The following is an 18,574-nucleotide window of genomic DNA, read 5'->3' as shown; positions in this document are numbered from 1 at the left end:
GTGCCTATCCTGCAGAGCACAATCTTCCTTTGGATTTAATGAACACATTACAATCATTAATGAAAGCAATTGCTCCTGACAATACAATAGTAAAACATACTAAATATGGTCACACTCAGACATGGTATTTAATAAGAAATGTTTTAGCGGTTGAAGTTAAAAATATCTTATTACACTGAAAACACATTTTTCTCTTTGATTGTTGATGAATCAACAGATATTTCTTCAACAAAATCATTAGCTGTTGTGGTTAGACATTATGATGACAAGACAGAAATGATAGAGGACTTTTTCCTAAGTATCATAGATGTAACTAAAGCCACTAGTTTACCTTTGTTCCAAGCAATTGTTTTTCTGCTTGAAGATTTAGAAATACCCCTCAAAAACTTGTTAGGTTTTGCTGTCAATAACACCTCTGTAATGATGGGGCAGCATACAGGGATGAAAGCTAGGCTTAGCGAGCTGAATTAACATTTATTTGTATCTAGATGAATTTGTCACAGCTTTAATTTGTATTCCTCAAAAGCATGTAAAAGCTTCCTAATTCTGTGGAAGAGCTGTGTAGTGACACACACAACTTTATTCAAAGAAAGCAACAAAGATTAGGTGACTTTACAGAAATACAACATTTACTGAATCTTAAAGCTCATGGCTTAATCAAACTAACCAAAACACAATGTTGTCTCTGAATGATGCAGTTCAAACAATCGTAGAACAGTGGATTGCAATACTATCTTATTTTAGTTTAGATGGAATAGAGCTGGCCCAGTCTATGATAAATGCTTTGAAAGATCTTATTGCAAAGGGATATTTTTTATTATTGGCATTTTTCCTACCAACTGTGACCCAGCTCAATTTAGAGCATCAGGGTACTTCATATAAACTTCCTCAGTTGCTTAACTTGGGAGCATGGGTTGGCAACCATGGGGCTCTTGGCTGAGTCCTGACACTGCTTCCACTTGTTCCAGGCTCCTCACTTTCATCTATGCTATCTGACCTCCCTTGGTCAACTCTTGTTGTTTTCTGGTCCCAGCGATATCAGATTGCGAGGCCTAGGAAGTCTTTCATTTTCACGCTCTTTGTGGTCCTTGTCTTCCTTTGGCCAAAACCTTCATTTTTCAAAGTCTCAGATCCCTTCCATTTTTTCTCTCTCTGATTGGTGTTATATAGAGGATGGTTGCCTAGTTGTACTTCCTCTTGAAACAGTAATCACCACCACCACCACCACCTCTTATCTCTAGGATCTTTTTTTAGCATGAGACAGCTGATGGAAAAGAACTGGAAATATGGAAAGGATCTGGTCATGACTTTCAAAGATGTAGAAAAGGCATGTGATAGTGTCCCCAGAGAGAAGGTTTGGGAAACCATGGTTAAAAAGAGACTTGGAAGGGAAATGTTAGAAATGGTGCAAGCAATGTACAACAACTGTGTTAGAGGGTACTGACCCCAGTTGGAAAGAGAGAATGGTTTAGGAATAAGACTGGACTAAGACAAGGGAGTGTGCTGTCACCTCTTTTGTTTGTTATTGTAATAGATGAAATTGTAAAGGAAACAAAAGAATCCTATGGAGATAACGAGACGAAGATATTTGCAGATGATTATGTGATTTGGGGAAAGGACAGCAAAGAAGTGCAACAACAACTAGATGTACTGAATGAAAAAATTGGCATGGCATGGCTTTGGTATGGCATGAAAATCAGTACAGATAAAAGCAAGACTATGGTGATGTCGAGAGGGGAAAGGCAAGGAAAGGGCACTATGAAATTGAAAGTCAGAGTCTGGAAATTGTGGACAGCTTTAAGTACCTGGGAAGTGAAGTAATGCAAAATGACAGGGTGGACATGGAGATTAGCAGGAGGGTACAGCAGGGCAGTGCATTCTACCAAAGTGTAAGAAATCTTATTTGGAGCAAAGAAGTACCAAGGAAAAATAAAGAGGTAATGTACAAAAATTATGTATCCATACTGACTTATGTAACTGAGACATGGACTTTGACTAGCAGGCAAGAAAGAAGAATTCAAGCCAGTGAGATGAAATTCCTAAGAAGTATGACAAGAAAGTCAAGGAAAGACAGAGTGAGAAATGAAGATGTTGGAAAGGAAGTTGGGGTAGGAAAGCTAAAAGTTGAGAATTGAAAAGAATAAACTAAGGTGGTTTGGGCATGTAAAGAGGATGGAGGAGAATAGAATTCCAAGACAGATGCTGAAGCCAAAGAGTGAGGGCAAGAGAGCTAGAGGAAGACCGAGAACAAGGTGGATTGAATCAGTGAAGTGCGGCATACAAAGACGAAATTTAGACTGGGACAAGATCGTGGAAGTGGAATGGTGGAAGGAAAGAGAAAGACGGAGAAGTGGCATGAATACCCCGACCTGGCAGGAGCTGGAAAAGGGGAAATGATGATGATGATGATGATGACTACTTGAAGTTAGAATATGTAAATCACACATCAATTCAAGACTTAGATCCCGCAGATAATAAGATATTTATTACCGACTCAGAATATATATTTAAGAGGTTGAGTAGAAGGTTTTATACAACAGCAGAAGAACAAGAGGGAAATGGAAAAAAATATATAAGAAGTTTCAAAGTCAAGAGACTATCTTGTTATGTTGAATTCTGCAAGCATGTTTTTAAGAGGGTGGATCTTTGTGATACTATCTTAAGAAATCTGTCCATGTTAAGTCCAGAAAATTGCAAAAGAGATGGCAGTTTCTTCAGCATATTCCCTAATTTAATTACAGAAACTTTTTATGAAGAGTTGGATAAGGAATAGAAGTTAGCCAAGTCCACAGAATCACTGAAAGAAAACCAAGAATTTACGAAATTTTGGAACTCTGTTTTTGAAATAAAAATTCCTGTAGACAACTACATCTTTGCGAATTTGATGACATTTCTGAAGGCAATGCTCCATTTACCATATTTTTCTCCTGCAACAGAACAACTCTTTTCTACTCTTACTATTAATAAGACAAAGTTGAGAAACAAACTCCAATGGTGTATGTTGAATGGCCTCCTTCTAACAAAGGAAGAACTAAAATTTGTCTGCCCAAAATTTCCACATTTCAAAACAGCTTGTTGCTTTGGCAGTCTTCTAAGGTTTAAGAGAAGAACAAAATATGTATTGAATCAAATACTGAATCAAAATGCCAAGTTTTGAATAGTGTATGAAGACGAAAGGTGTGTGTGTTTTTTGAACTGAAATGCATGAGGATATTCATAGTGTTCATATTCTAAATAAATAAACGATTATCAAATCATATCATAATCTATAAGCTTCATTTCCATATTGATTGTAGCTACAACATAAGAATAATAATGAAGCCTCCACCTTATCAATACATTTATTTATATACTATTAGTTACAGTAATCACAGTACCGGTTTCGACCCCTCGAGGGTCATCCTCAGCTGCCATATACAAATATAGTTATTAAAACATCACATAAGAAGGTGTTGTACATACATGAAAATTGACCAATTTGACAGGTCGTTTAAAATAAATTATATGTTAAAATGGTTAAATGAGTCCTTTCTTCTTCAATTATAAAAAAAATTATGTAATGTAAAAGACAAGTCCTTATGATGTTCTTGTTGATTTGATAAGCGTAAATTGAGATTTGTACTATTGTGTATGCACTAATGTTCTTAAAATGATCACTATTTTACATTAAATCTTATAATTAATTATGAAGAACATTTCAAAATTTTATTCTTCTGGTGATTATGTTGCTTGTTTCACGATGTCCTTCAGTTGATAGTATGTGTATCTTGAAGTGATCTGGATACTTTCTATGAGGAAATGGGTCATAGTTTAATGTTCAGTTTGAAGCATTGTCTATGTACTATATTCATAGTATATACTAAATGCTGAGTTAATAGTAATGCATATTGTAAGTATAAAAATTTGTTTGGTTTGCGACGTGCATCTTAATATGACGTTATATACTATGTCAAGTGTCAAATGGTTTACATTTTTTAATGTCTTAAATGATAGTGTGTGGGCTTCTTTCTATATGTTGTAGGCTGTGATATCTGTAAATAGAAATGAAATGTATAAGAAACAGCGTTTGATGGATTTGTAAAGAATAAAGTTGTGTGTATTGTACTTACTCTGGGTGTTGACACTATGTGCGTTGCACAGCAGCACGTTGAGTTCTGTTACGTGTTAGTCTGTGGCTGCTGCTCGCGGCTGTAGAGGGGAAGTTAGGAGGGGTAGGAGGAGCGGCTGTTGGAGGAGTGGGATTAGAGTGGGAGGTGTCTTTGGGCGGTTCTTTTGTATGTATCGGATGTTGTTTCTTAACTCTTTTTAGATAATTACTTTTTAGGAGGGGAATAACTGCGTCAAAAAGGATGTTGGTTTTTTTCTGTAATAACATTCAAGTGAAAATTTGGATTGACGTATTGGTCTAGGTTTATGTAAAATTCTTCCATGATACTGAGCAAGGGGCTCTTGGGGTTGGTACTTAGGATTTGCATGTCATTATCAATATTTGTAAATTTGTGTTTATGGTCTTCTATATGTTGTCCTATGGCTGAAAAATGTCTGTTTTATTGCATTTATGTGTTCGTTGTATTGTATTTGGAAGTTCCTCCCAGTATGTCCTATGTAACTGGCCTCGCAGTCGTTACATTTCATGCGATAGACTCCTGAGTGGTTGTATCGATTTATATTGTTAACAGATTTAGAATTATGTAAGATATTGGCATTGCTGCGTGTGGTTTTAAAAGCTGATTTTAGGCCTCGTTTTTTAAAGATGTTCGTTATGGGATGTATATAGCTGTTGTTATAGGTGAATATTACGTAGTCCTTTTTGGTTTTTTCAGTTCTGATTAATTTGGATTTGGCTTGATTTTTTATTTTGTATATGATCTTATTGATCATTTCTTTTTTATATCCATTCTGTCTGGCTATTTCATGGATTAAATTAAGTGCTGCCAGGTGCTGCCAACTGAATGAAAATGAAATCTGAATTGAATCGAGAACATGATCGATCGATATGAAATTTCTAAACCGTTATCATCTTAAGCCAACAACTATGTCACATACACATTATATAACATTATAAAACATTTCTCAATGCGAATCTTGTTCCTAGCATGAATTTTATACTTTGGCTTTGTTGTGTAAACAACAACAGTACTAGTACGTAAAGTGTACGCCAGATGTCGCACAACGATGCTTAAGCGATTCATAGTTTGTGTTTCAAAGGTTGCCAGTACGAATCTCGAAGATCGCCGAGGTCGACCGATTCAGCACTAGCATGTAAATGCACCAAGATAAAGTGTGCGGATAATACGTATAAATATCCAAACATCCGCAAATCTTCTTCAAATTACAACGCAGTGTTAAAGATAACTAACTTGTTCCCAGAAGGGGAAGAAAGGAAGACAACACACAGCCAAACCTTTCACCAGTGTGCATTATCCTTCAGAGATTGAAATGTTACCATGCTCTTTTAAGTATCACCAAATATTTTACCAGTGTTGAACTCATTTTAAACAATTTTAATTGGTCTAATGTTTATTGACTGTGTCAGTTTTTGCATGCACACCTTTTTAGCTGAAGATGTCTCACAGATTGTGATGAAACATGTAGTAATTAGATGTTAATCTAAATCTAAAATACCGGGCAAGTTGGCCGTGCGTGTAGAGGCGCGCGGCTGTGAGCTTGCATCCGGGAGATAGTAGGTTCGAATCCCACTATCGGCAGCCCTGAAAATGGTTTTCCGTGGTTTCCCATTTTCACACCAGGCAAATGCTGGGGCTGTACCTTAATTAAGGCCACGGCCGCTTCCTGCCAACTCCTAGGCCTTTCCTATCCCATCGTCGCCATAAGACCTATCTGTGTCGGTGCAGCGTAAAGCCCCTAGCAAAAAAAAAAAAAATCTAAAATAGATGTTAACGCTAAGATTATGTAATAGAATAACCATCAAAGTATTGGATGGTGGAAATTATCTATAAATAATAATTTAATGCCCATATGGAACTTCATAATGAAATTTATGAACTGTAATCCTCATGATGTCAAGAAAATCCTCAAACACTTGTGTGAAGATAGCAGTGATGAAAATGGAGATAGACCTGGAACTTGAAGAGTGAAACAAAAACTCAGAAATGGAGCAAAGTGACATGTATTCCAGTTCTGCTTTGAGTTCTGATGGAGAAGAAGTGAAGGACTTTTACATTTGTAACAGAAAAGAAGGGAGAAAGGTAATTGAAAAGTTTTCTTGCAAAAAGACTCCTTGCAGCAACATGAGAAAAATGACAAAATATAACTTGATCAAGAGGCTTTCGGATGTGACAGGAAATGTCAGGAACATAAGAGTAATCTTGAATACTTGGATGTGCTGATTTGATCAGAGGATACTAGGCATGATTGCAAAATTTATAAATCAGTATAGTGACAGTATATGTAATATTTACTCATACAATACTAGCTAACTAAGCTCCTGTTAACGTATTAACCGACTGAGGTGCAACTTAGGCTTATACATTAGATTTCTTTTATCTACTGTCAGCTCTGTGTGAACACCCAAAGATTTTAAGAATGCAACACCACTGCATTGAGGTACCACTCAAACATCCATTGCTTGCATCCTTAGATAACACCACTATACACATCATATCTGTGAGATACACATATCGTCATATTCGCCATACCATCAGGGATGGTCTACGTAGAGATAAAACAGAAATAAATGCATTCATTGGACTTTTATATTACAAAGCAGGAAGAAAAATATAGATTTTCAGAATAATGAAGATTTTGGCATAGAAATATTCTGGTTAACGATGAGCCTCATACACTGAGATTGGATGACAGGGTCTTATCAAATTTTTGTATTTATTCAATATAACCTCTTTAAAATTCATTTGATGTTGTTTACTACCCTTTACAAACATTATTATGTAAGTGAGCAGTAATATATTCGAAACTGGATGTGTATCTCACATATACGATGTGAATAGTGGTGTTATTCTGAAGATGCAAGCAATGGAGTGTTTGAGTGGTACTTAAATGCAAAGCATTGCATGCTTGAAATCTTTGGATGTTCATACAGAGCTGACAGTAGATTAAAAAAATCCGATGTATAGGCCTTAATTGCACCTCAGTCGGTTAATACGTTAACAGGAGCTTAGTTAGCCTGTATTGTGTCACCTCTTTGGTTCATTAAACAATATCTATATACGAGGGCTATTTTTTTTTTCAAGGTCCAATCGGTCGCGACAGTCAAACGCCCGCGAATATATGATGAACCGCTGCGCAGATGTGTTGTGCAACATCTCTGAAATGACCGTTATGCGCCTCACCTCAGTCCCGTCAGTAGTGAACGTGCAGCGCGCTCGTAAACATGGCTACAACGATCGCTTCGCCCGCCAAGTGTGAAGTGCGCGGTGTAATTCGATTTCTTCAGGCTGAGGGGTGCAATGCAGCCAAAATTCATCGCCGAATAAGTCGTGTGTATGGTGAAACGTGCATGAGCGATAGCAAAGTGCGACAATGGTGCAGGAACTTTACAGCAGGGCGTACAGACGTCCATGATGCAGGCGGCCAGGGAAGGAAGCGTGTGTCAACCGATTATCTTGTTCAGCGTGTGGATCAGGCAATTTGAGAAAATCGTCGGTTCACAATTTCTGTGTTGAGTACTCCGTTTCCTGAAATTTCCAGGTCAGCTCTCTACACAGTTGTGAGTGAGACACTTCAGTACCGCAAACTTTGTGCGAGATGGGTTCCGAAGATGCTGTCTGACCGTCACAAAACACAGCGAATGGGCGCCGCTTTAGCATTTCTCCAGCGCTACCATGATGACGGACCGGATTTTTTCAACAAAATTGTCACAGGGGACGAGACATGGGTTCATTTTGAAACGGAAGAAACAAAAGAGCAATCCAAACAGTGGATGCATTCGCACTCCCCGAGTAAGCCAAAGAAATTCAAGCGAACATTCTCCAACAGAAAGTGTATGGCTACTGTGTTCTGGGACCGGAAAGGAGTTCTGTTGGTGGAATTCATGGAACGTGGTTCCACCATCACTGCAGCCGCATACTGTGCGACTATTCAATGTCTACGACGGGCAATTCAGAATAAGCGGAGAGGGATGTTGTCATCAGGCATTGTCCTCCTCCATGACAATGCTCGGCCGCACACTGCAGCTGCCACCACGAACCTCCTGCAGCATTTCCAGTGGGACGTTTTCGATCACCCAGCATACATTCCGGGCCTGGCTCCATCAGATTTTCACCTCTTTGCTCACATGAAACGCTGGCTAGGAGGACAGCGTTTTGACACCGACGAGGCGCTGCAGACCGGCGTACAAAGATGGTTACAGGCGCACGCGGCGACATTCTATCAAGAGGGCATTGACAAGTTGGTACCACGCTACGACAAATGTCTCAATCTGCGAGGCGACTATGTTGAAAAATAGCTGTGATGTATCAGTAAGTGTTACTAATAGAAAAGTGTCAAATTTGTACTGCTGTTTCATTTCGTGACCAATCGGACCTTGAAAAAAAAAAAGTCCTGACTGACAGATTCATCATCGCCGAGCCAAAACTACTGGACATAAAGAAATGAAATTTTGGGGATACATTTATATTAGGGTGTAGGTGCTCATTAAGGGAGGATTTTTGGGTATTCCGGCGCTAAGGCGGTGAAAAGGGGGCAAATTTTTAAAATGAGGATATCTGTATCTCAAAAACTTAAAAGTTTACAGGCATAAAATTTGGTATTTGGAATCTCCTTTAAAAATAAAGAAACCCGTATTATTTGTTTTCGGAAAATCCCCTTAAGGGGGGTGAAAAATGGGGGAAAGGGGATTGAACACCTTTTACGAGGAGACTTAAATCTCAAAACTGAAGATGTTACAGACATGAAAATTGGTATTTGGAATCTCCTTTGAAAATAAAGAAACATGTATATTTGTGTTTTTGGATAATCCGATGAATAGGAGGTGAACAGGAGTGGCAAACGGGGTGAATTTAAAAAAAGACTATGTCTAAGAATGATCTCAGGCAGATAACATATTACAGATTTGAAAACTGGTATTTGGAATTTCCTGTAAAAGTAAACATAAATATTTCTTTCCAAAAATCCACTTAAAGGGAACTGAAAAAGGGGGTGAAATTTTTAAATGAGCATATCTACAGTATATCTTAAAAACTTCACATGTTTCAAATGTGAAAATTGGTATTTGGAATCTCCTTTATATAAAAGGAAACACAAATTATTTTCTTTTCAGAAAAACCCTTAATGGGGGGGGGGGGGTGAATTGAAAAATTAGTTGAATTATTTGTATGAATATACAGTTGAACCTGACTTATACATATATCAAGGCGAAGATAAAAAACTACTTGTAACTCAGAATTACTTAGAAATTAGACTTACACAGTACGTCACATATTTACTCAAAATGCAATGGAATAGACCTGCAAATAATAAATACATTAAGACAGGAAATATTATTTTGAATTGGTCCAGCCTTAAAGAAATCAGATAGTTTGGCTTGTTTCACTTTTCTTGCATTAAGAGCGTAAATTTCCTTTTGCAAACTTAGTAATCCATTCAATGCATTTTCACTACAACTTTTCACACTGATGTAACGCCTACACACATCGATTGCACTTAACACTTTACTCAGTTCAGGTGTTTCAAGATTCAAGTCGTTATCTCCATCTCCATCACTGTCACTATCGGTTATAGCTGGTCCATCATCACATTGTTGACATACATCGGCAATAATCTCTTCATCTGGTAGTTCTCCACATACAGCCAGATTATCATCGAAATGCACAAAAGTATCGAATTCTACACCCTCTGGTAGCGTAAGCTCATTGCCAGGCAAACCTTCATCCCCATAATCATCATTAGAGGCAGCCTCTTCTAGTAAGACTCCAGCTTTATGGGAACAGTTGCTGATTGTGGAGGATGACACCTGCTTCCAGGCATCCGAAATAAAGTCCGTGGCTTGTAGCAAATTAATGGAGAAAGGTTCATTTCCTGCATCACTCAGTGTTATTAAATGTTGAACCATCATTTCTCTATAATGCACTTTGAAATGTGCAATGATGCCCAAATCAAGTGGTTGTAGAACACTGGTACAGTTAGGAGGGAAAAATTCCACTCTGGTATTCTCCAAAACGATTTGACATGGATGTCCTGCACATCGATCCATTACAGAAAGGATTTTCTTCTGTTTCTTTTTCATTTTAATGTCCAGTTTTTCAACCACTGTTCCATTAGAAGCATAGTCATCGAAGAATTTATGTTGGCTTCATATTCTGTAGGTTTTGTTTTCGCACCCTTAAAACACCTCGGATTATTCAATTTTCCTATCGCAAGTGGAGGAAGTTTGTCAGATCCATCTGCATTGGTGGTGAGAAGTACTGTTACACGAATTTTACTTTTCTTCCCTCCATGGCATGAGTCACCTTTTTCAACTAATGTTTTATTAGGAAGGAGATTGTAGGGTAGGTCGGTATCATCACAACTGTAGATATTTGGAGGCTGATAATCACTTATGATACCCAGCAGAATGTCTTCTTTCCAACGTTGCACCATGACGTCATCCACAGCTTTTGAGTCACTGCAAATTGTTCTCCCTGTGATTCCATGATGATCTTTAAATCCTTGCAACCATCCTGATGAAGCCTTGAAATCAGCAGTGATACTCATCATTTTAGCTAAATCTTTCACCTTTGCCTTCAGCATGTTGCCACTAATTGGTAGAGCTGCAGCCTGCTTTTGCTGGAATCATGTGAAAAGTGCTTTCTCCAAATCTACATACCTTCCTTCCTGTTGACAGCTGATTTTGAACCCAGTTTTAAGAACTCATCCAAAATAGCGTTTCTTTCACTGATGACTGCACACAGTATGGTATAAGCAATCCCTAAGTCTGAAGCAATTTCAGTTTTTATTTTGTGTGCATTAGCGTCCACTTCTCGTATAAACTTTACTTTTTCATTTAGGGTACAACTTTTCCTTTTTCTGTTTTCCATGGCTAATCAAAAGCAAATGAATGACAAAACTACAGTACTGTTCAACAGTAAACACCAGATACCGGCAATGTGGACATTTTACTTCTTCATTGTTCCCACAAAAGAAATTCTCATATTCAAACAAATTTACTGTATTTTCTTTTATTTCCGCACCGAAATCGCCGACTTTATTTGTAATGTATCTTAATCTTTGGCGGCATTGTGAAGGTCAAAAACAACGAAGTTAGAGAAGGAGCGAGATAGAAAGTGAAGGGGACTCGCTCGGTTGGCCTTTGTTAGCCGCCAGTAAGAAAGGGTCAACAATGTCTCTCGGTGAAACTCTTTGTGTTCTGTTTCAGCACCAAAACCCAATTGCTCTTCTTCTGCCTACGCTGACAAAGAGGAAACTTCGTAAATACAGTAGTGTCTTTTAAAAAAGCATGTACTCATTACAATTACGCAAAACTCGGTTATATTTCACTGACACTTAATACGTATAACTGCAAATTACGTATGAACGGATTACGTATAAATAAGGTTTAATTAACAAGCTTTTAAATTACGTTTTGCCGGGACCTAAAGGAAATTACATACAAATATGAATTACACAGAACAGAGTTACGTCTAAAGCACGTTCAACTGTATATACCAAAAAATCTAAAGATGTTACAAACGTGAAAACTGGTATTTGGAACCTCCTTTAAAAATAAAAACACACATTTGGGTGGGGAATCAACTTGGAACGGGGGGATGAAAACGGAGATGAATTCCTTTTCTGAGGATACATATATATTTCAAAAACTGAAGATGTTACAGTCGTGATAACTGGTATTTGGAAGCTCTTTTAAAGAAACTGGTACTGTTTGTTTTTGGAAAATCACTTGGTGAGGAGTGTGAAAGGAAGTAGAAAAACTGAATTTTTATTCTGGAGAAACTTATATCTCAAAACTGAAGGTTACAGACATAGAAATTGGTATTTGGAATCTCCTTTAAAAATAAATAAACACGCATTTTTGGGTGGGGGGGAAACCAACTTAACGGGCGAGGGTGGAGTGAAAAAGGAGTTGAATTCTTTCATGGGGATACTTATATCTCAAAATTGAAGATGTTACAGACATGAAAATTTGTATTTGGAATTTTCTTTCAAAGTAAAGAAACACGTAATTTTTGTCTTTGGAAAATCCACTTAAGGGGCGTGAATTAATTGAAAAATTAGTTGAATACTTTGTATGTGGATACTTATATCTCAAACACTAAATATGTTACAGACGTGAAAATTAGTATTTGGAATCTCCTTTAAAAATCAAGAAATATTGATTTATTTTTTAGACTTGAGAGAAGACCACATGTACAGTTTTATGTCGCATGGTCGTCTTAGCCCCAAAAGGTAATACCACAAACATCATTTACAAAGAATTTCTGGGGTAAAGAAAACTCAATTTTTGGGTGAGTTTTTATACTTTAGGAATTTTCAGATAATGTCTTAGTACAATGCCAAGGAACGATTACTTTGATCAAATTACGAGATTCACGCGAGCGAAGCCGCGGGTAATTGCTAGTTATGTTATACGTACAGCTGTCAACAGCACCATGTGTTTGATCAGTTAACCACTCTGGGGTAACAGCTCTGTGAATTAACCACTGCCACGGACTACACGGTAAGTGCTGCCGTTGGGATTTGAAAAGAACTTTTAGAGAAGGCACTAGAAGCGAGTTAGCAGTCCGTAATCCACCGCCTTCTCGATGTGATGCAGCCATTGGATGCAAATCGAGTGGGCATTGCCGTAATTACATAGTGAACTGTAAGCTCTAGCTCTACAGTACGCCGAAGGTTGAAGTTCAAAATGGAATTGTGGTGTGGCATGTGATTCAAATGGAAGAGAAAGTGAATTGGCACTTACAACTTTGTAAATACGTTCTCAATGTACAGAAATCTTGTTCTCATCATACAATATCATGTAAATTTCAAGAGTTTTGGTATTACCAGGGTGTTTACGTGTTTGTGTGATTCTTAAGCCCCTGCTTGAATATTATCTAAACGCAATTCTGCAACTAATACATATTTCTACAACTATGTATGACACTGTTATAGCAGGTAAGAATGTGTTATTTCCTAGCTCACACAAAAGACTCATAAATACTCGCCATGCGTTGGGTGACATTTGTAACTTCTTATTATATTTAACATTTACAATATAATATCAAGGCAATGTTGAGTGCCATCTGCAAAGTACTAACAGAAATAAATAACTAACTTGATACAGCACAAATGAACCCTTTCTCAAGACGATGGTCATATGCTGATCAGGATCTTACTTGACATTTTTAAAATCCTGAAAATGAATTTGGGCAACATGTCAGGTTTTTACTTCACCAATAAAAGTTATCATAAGTTTAACTATTAAATTTACTAAGAATTAAATGTTATCAAAATACTCTTAACAGCAACACAATATATATAATAACATATTCTTTCCCCTGCCACAGTCAACACAATATATAATTCAGTACTCTTCACTTTAAAAAATTTACCATGTACATACCAGTACCTCATTTGAATGGATTCAAACACACATTATCTCTTATCTCATTTACAGCTGTTTAGGTAAATCCTGATGTGATAAATGTAGAGAACAAGCATGAAATATACTTAAAAATAAGGATCTGGCTTTCAACAGCCGCAGGTATCAAAAGAATTCACTATGTTTACATTTGGAAGTACAACTCGTAGCATGTGTTAGTTATTAGCTGTGGTTTGGCACATTTCTACAGCACGGCTTTATTCGGAAAGAGTGGCTTCTGCTACACATACACCAACTGGAAATATCAGAGACCATCTCCAGAAACAATTTGGGAATAGATTCACACTGTTTGGACTCTGCTGGGCTGAGTGGCTCAGATAGTTGAGGCACTGGCCTTCCGACTCCAACTTGGCAGGTTCGATCCTGGCTCAGTCCGGTGTCCACTGGTATTTGAAGATGCTCAAATACGCCAGCCTCGTCTCAGTAGATTTACTGGTACATGAAAGAACTCCTGTTGGACAAAATTCTGGCACCTCGGCATCTCCAAAAACAGAAAAGTAGTTAGTGGGACGTAAAGCAAAGAACATTATATCTATTGTTTGGATTCTATAGCCGGGAATGAAACTATTTTTAAAATGTTTAAAAAGACGGGACCTCAAATACTCTCGATTGCAGTGCATGGCTGACGAGAATCAAGATGGCAGTGAAGATGACATCACTTGGAATGACGAGACGCTGGTAGCAGGGAAGTTGATGGCACAAGATGATAATTCAAATGAAAGTAGTGATCAGGTTTACTCAGGTTTATTGTGTGGTAGGCCTACTGCTCAACTGACAATGACAAATGACTGGCCATTAAGTCCTTTTGTATCAATATTGCATATTGCATCCCTTTTTTCTACAGGGCGAGTATGATGTGAGACGAATCTTCGTAGCGAGTTTTTACGACCATATGCCCTTCTTAACATCAACCTTATCAGAGGAATTAATGAGATGTGTACAAATGATGTGATATGAGTAACTAAAACAGACTATATTTACTTTATATGTAGGCCTAAAAGTCGTTTTCACTGTTTATTGTCTTTTTACATTTAGAAATACTGCCTCCCAACAAAAATAAGCCACTATAACTCAAATACATTCATAAGTTTGTTAAAGAATAGTGTAGAATGTAAACATGTATGATTTATAGCTCTTTATAGCCTAGAAGTCATGGGTTCACTGCAAAAAAATTGAGGTTATCACATATTGGACACCCCCTTTACACTTTTTTGGCTGTAAAGGTAGGACAAAGGGGTTCTAATACACAACACAAACTTCAATCTTGAGTTCTCCTATTCTCACAACTATCTATCTACAAGTGGGATTGTTGCTCCAAGACATCACTAGCCAGAATATTGCTGCACCAATTTTACTGTAAAATGAGATTACCTAGTGCTATAACTGTACAAGGTAAAGATGAATTCACATCACCATACTAGGTGAAAAATATCATATTATAAAACTTTACTATATAATCATATCAAGTCACGTGAGGCAAAGGGAAGTGAAGCTAAACAAGTGTAAATGAAAAATGTTTGCACACTGAGACAATGGACAATGAAGAATGAAGAAGGAACAACAATCCAATGGAAACTGCAGAATGAACCTTGTAGAGTCAACCAATGAATCACTGAACACTCTTGTATTCATTTCAGTTTTTTCATTCCCCACCCTGAAAGGATGAGGTGGGCTACCTAAAGGGTGATACCGTCTCTCTGGCCAAAAGATGCAGGCAGGTTGAAGTACAGGGAATGATCGAGGAGAGGGTTAAACACTGTTACATGTTTGCACAAATTTATATAGGTTCCCTCTACGTGTGATAGCGTCACCCAAAAGTCGATTGGTAGCAACATTCTCCCCAACATATCTCCTACTGTCTACCAGTCAACAAAATCCTGTTCAAAATCGGAACCTTTCTCCATGACAGTATTGGCCCTTGAGCAGCCAATATATAAGATTAGCGCTGTCACATGTTCTCCACATTCATACATCATGACCTTTAAACTGAATAATAATAATAATAATGGCGTATGGCCTCCGGAGAGGCCTGGTGCGGGTCTTTTTCTCGTAGATGGCCTATTAGGCAACCTGCATGTCTGTGAAGATGAGGGCCCTACCTAGGCTGATTTCTAATGCTGAATACATCACACACACCCAGCCCCTGAGCCATTGGAATTAACCAATTAAGGTTAAAATCCCCGACCCGGCCACGAATCAAACCCGGGACCCTCTGGAACAAAGATCAGCATGCTAACCATTTAGCCATGGAGCCAGACTTTAGATTGAATGTACCGACTGCACCCCTGGTTTTCAAGCTACTTGTTGCATCACTTTCAACTGACTTCACCTGGCTTTCTCGATTTAGCCACTGTTTCCCATGATACACAATCTTGAGCAATCTTCACTACTATATCATATGTACAGATCCTTATGCAAAGTTATACAAAATACAATAATATACATGTTCCCCATATTTCCTAACTATAAATCCTTATGATACTATATTCTTACATAGGTACATAAGTTCATTTATGTAAATATCCTAACCTAAAAAATCCAGGGTTCATACTCTTGAACAGTTACAAATAGTGTAGTAACTAAAATCAAAATTTCCTATTTCTTTTTGGTAGTTGCTTTACGTTGCACCAACACAGATAGGTCTTATGGCAACGATGGGATAGGAACGGCCTAGCAATTAGAAGGAAGCGGTCGTGGCCTTAATTAAGGTACAGCCCCAGCATTTGCCTGGTGTGAAAATGGGAAACCATTTCCTGTTAGTCATATTTCTTTAAGTTTCTAGATTCATACCTGGGTGCTGCACAGCAACATTATTGAGTAGTTGGGAAAATGAAATGTCGTATTGCTTTTAGTGCCGGGATATCCCAGGACGGGTTCGGCTCACCAGGGGCAGGTCTTTCTATTTGACACCCGTAGGCGACCTGCATGTCGTGATGAGGATGAAATGATGATGAAGACAACACATACACTCAGCCCCCGTGCCATTGGAATTAACCAATTAAGGTTAAAATCCCCAACCCAGCCAGGAATCGAACCCGGGACCCTCTGAACCGAAGGCCAGTACGCTGACCGTTCAGCCAACGAGTCGGACGAGTAGTTGGGAGATGTAGTGGTGCAGGTCATCCAATCTCAGTCTGTCAGATATTCTTATTGCAATGATAATTCCATGTGATGTTGGCGGACATCCACCAGTCTTGTGGGGTTCACAGACTGAGTAAAGTATGTTGATTCAGTTTCTCTCCAGAACTCCAACTGTCTAATCTTAAGGCCAGATTTCCTCAGTATTATCTAGGAGTTATGGACTATGGTGTCAGTGAGCCAGGTGAATATTGACCATCTCCATGTCTTTTACCTCTGATTCCAATCCTATAAAAGGATACATTTTCACCCATATGATTGGTGCTGGCCATATAGCGGTTATATTGACTGAACAGATTTGGACGTGGAACTGAGATTGTCTTTTTGTTTTTCAACTTGACTGTACCAGCTTTGATGGGCTGTATACCATAACATGATGATCTTCATCTCAGTGGAAGAGTTCAAAGAACAGTCCTTCAGGACTCAACTTTCACAGTTTGTCCCAGTACAGCCATAACCTCCATAAAATAAGTGCCTAATCAACTTCAAACCCATAAACAGATTATCAAATTAAAGTCTGTTGGGTAGGGTTTGTACAGCAACAGGTAGCTGGTCCATCACAGATACATGAGATGTTCCATACTATGTGCTGGCAAACAGATTCTTTCCTAGTTAAATTGAGAAGGCACCAAGTACCCATCAACTGTGTTCAAAGATCACACTTTAAAACCAAATCTGATTGGCTTTGCCCAGATAAACTGCTTATGTCTGTGTCTTCCATGGTATGGTATCATACTCTTGTATGCCAAGTTTTGCTCTGCTCAGAAATTTTGAAGGCATTTTTGCGCTAGCATATTCATCAAAGATCTTAATTTCCACATTTTGTCTTCTTCTTCTGTTGCTGTTGTTGTTGCTGCTGCTGCTGCTGCTGCTGCTCCTGCTGTTGAAATCACAGTGAATGAACCTTATTTTCTGAGAGAAATAGTCTTAACACATGGCATTGCTAACCATTTCAGTATGAACATTAGCTGCACTTTCCTTAATGTATTCTTTCACCAGGCACTTATACATAGCTATTCAGAAGTAAAATCCCAATTCATCTCTTCAGGGGACACTTGAAGATCTGTTTTATTTTTAAACATTGGATATTTACTGCTCAGAAAACAAATAAATATAATTTTCCTGGTCAGAAAACCATTTAAATATTTCTGTCAGCATCATATTTCTGAAAACTTAATAGTCTGTATCAGGGAAGGGGGTTGATACAGGAGCTAGGTCCTCTACATTCTAGTTAGCTGGGGTATAGAGTGATGATTTAACTTTCATCCTATATGGATCTTCATTATCAATGCGTTGTTTGTATGAGAGATTTGGTGCTTCAACACTAATTTACCTGGGACTCGTTATTGGCATCCAGTAAGGTTATCTGCAGGACCCCCTTGATCCTCCTTATCAGAATCATCATCTGTAAGTACATTAGCCTCATATGGTTCAGTTTAGATGCCCTCAGCATCAGCATGCTCTTCTTCAAGGAGACACAGGATCTCATCAAGTGTAAGGCTAGTTGAAAGCAATGTGCACAATTATTAGACACACACCATAGCATGAGTAAGTGTATTTGATTGTGAATTTTGAATCTAACTGTACTATGATACAAGGGTGTGATCTATACTGATCTCAACAACTACAGCATGATAATTTTAAATTGTGTTTTGAAGAAAGAAGATAAAAGGATATGCTATGGTAAGTGTTGTATGATACAGTATGTTATCGCAGTAATAATGATAATAGGAATGTTGATTATTTGTAACCTATATTAAATCATGTGTTGGGTCCTGAAGATTAGAGCTCAAGTGGTTTTAAGTACTTCCATATAATTTTCTTTCTTTCTTTCTTTCTTAATCTGCTTACCCTCTAGGGTTGGTGTTTCCCTCGGACTCA

This window comes from Anabrus simplex, chromosome 3, assembly GCF_040414725.1.
Source record: "Anabrus simplex isolate iqAnaSimp1 chromosome 3, ASM4041472v1, whole genome shotgun sequence".
NCBI lineage: Eukaryota > Metazoa > Arthropoda > Insecta > Orthoptera > Tettigoniidae > Anabrus > Anabrus simplex.
The sequence above is the reverse complement of the archived record's forward strand: the minus strand, read 5'-3'. Positions refer to the sequence as shown.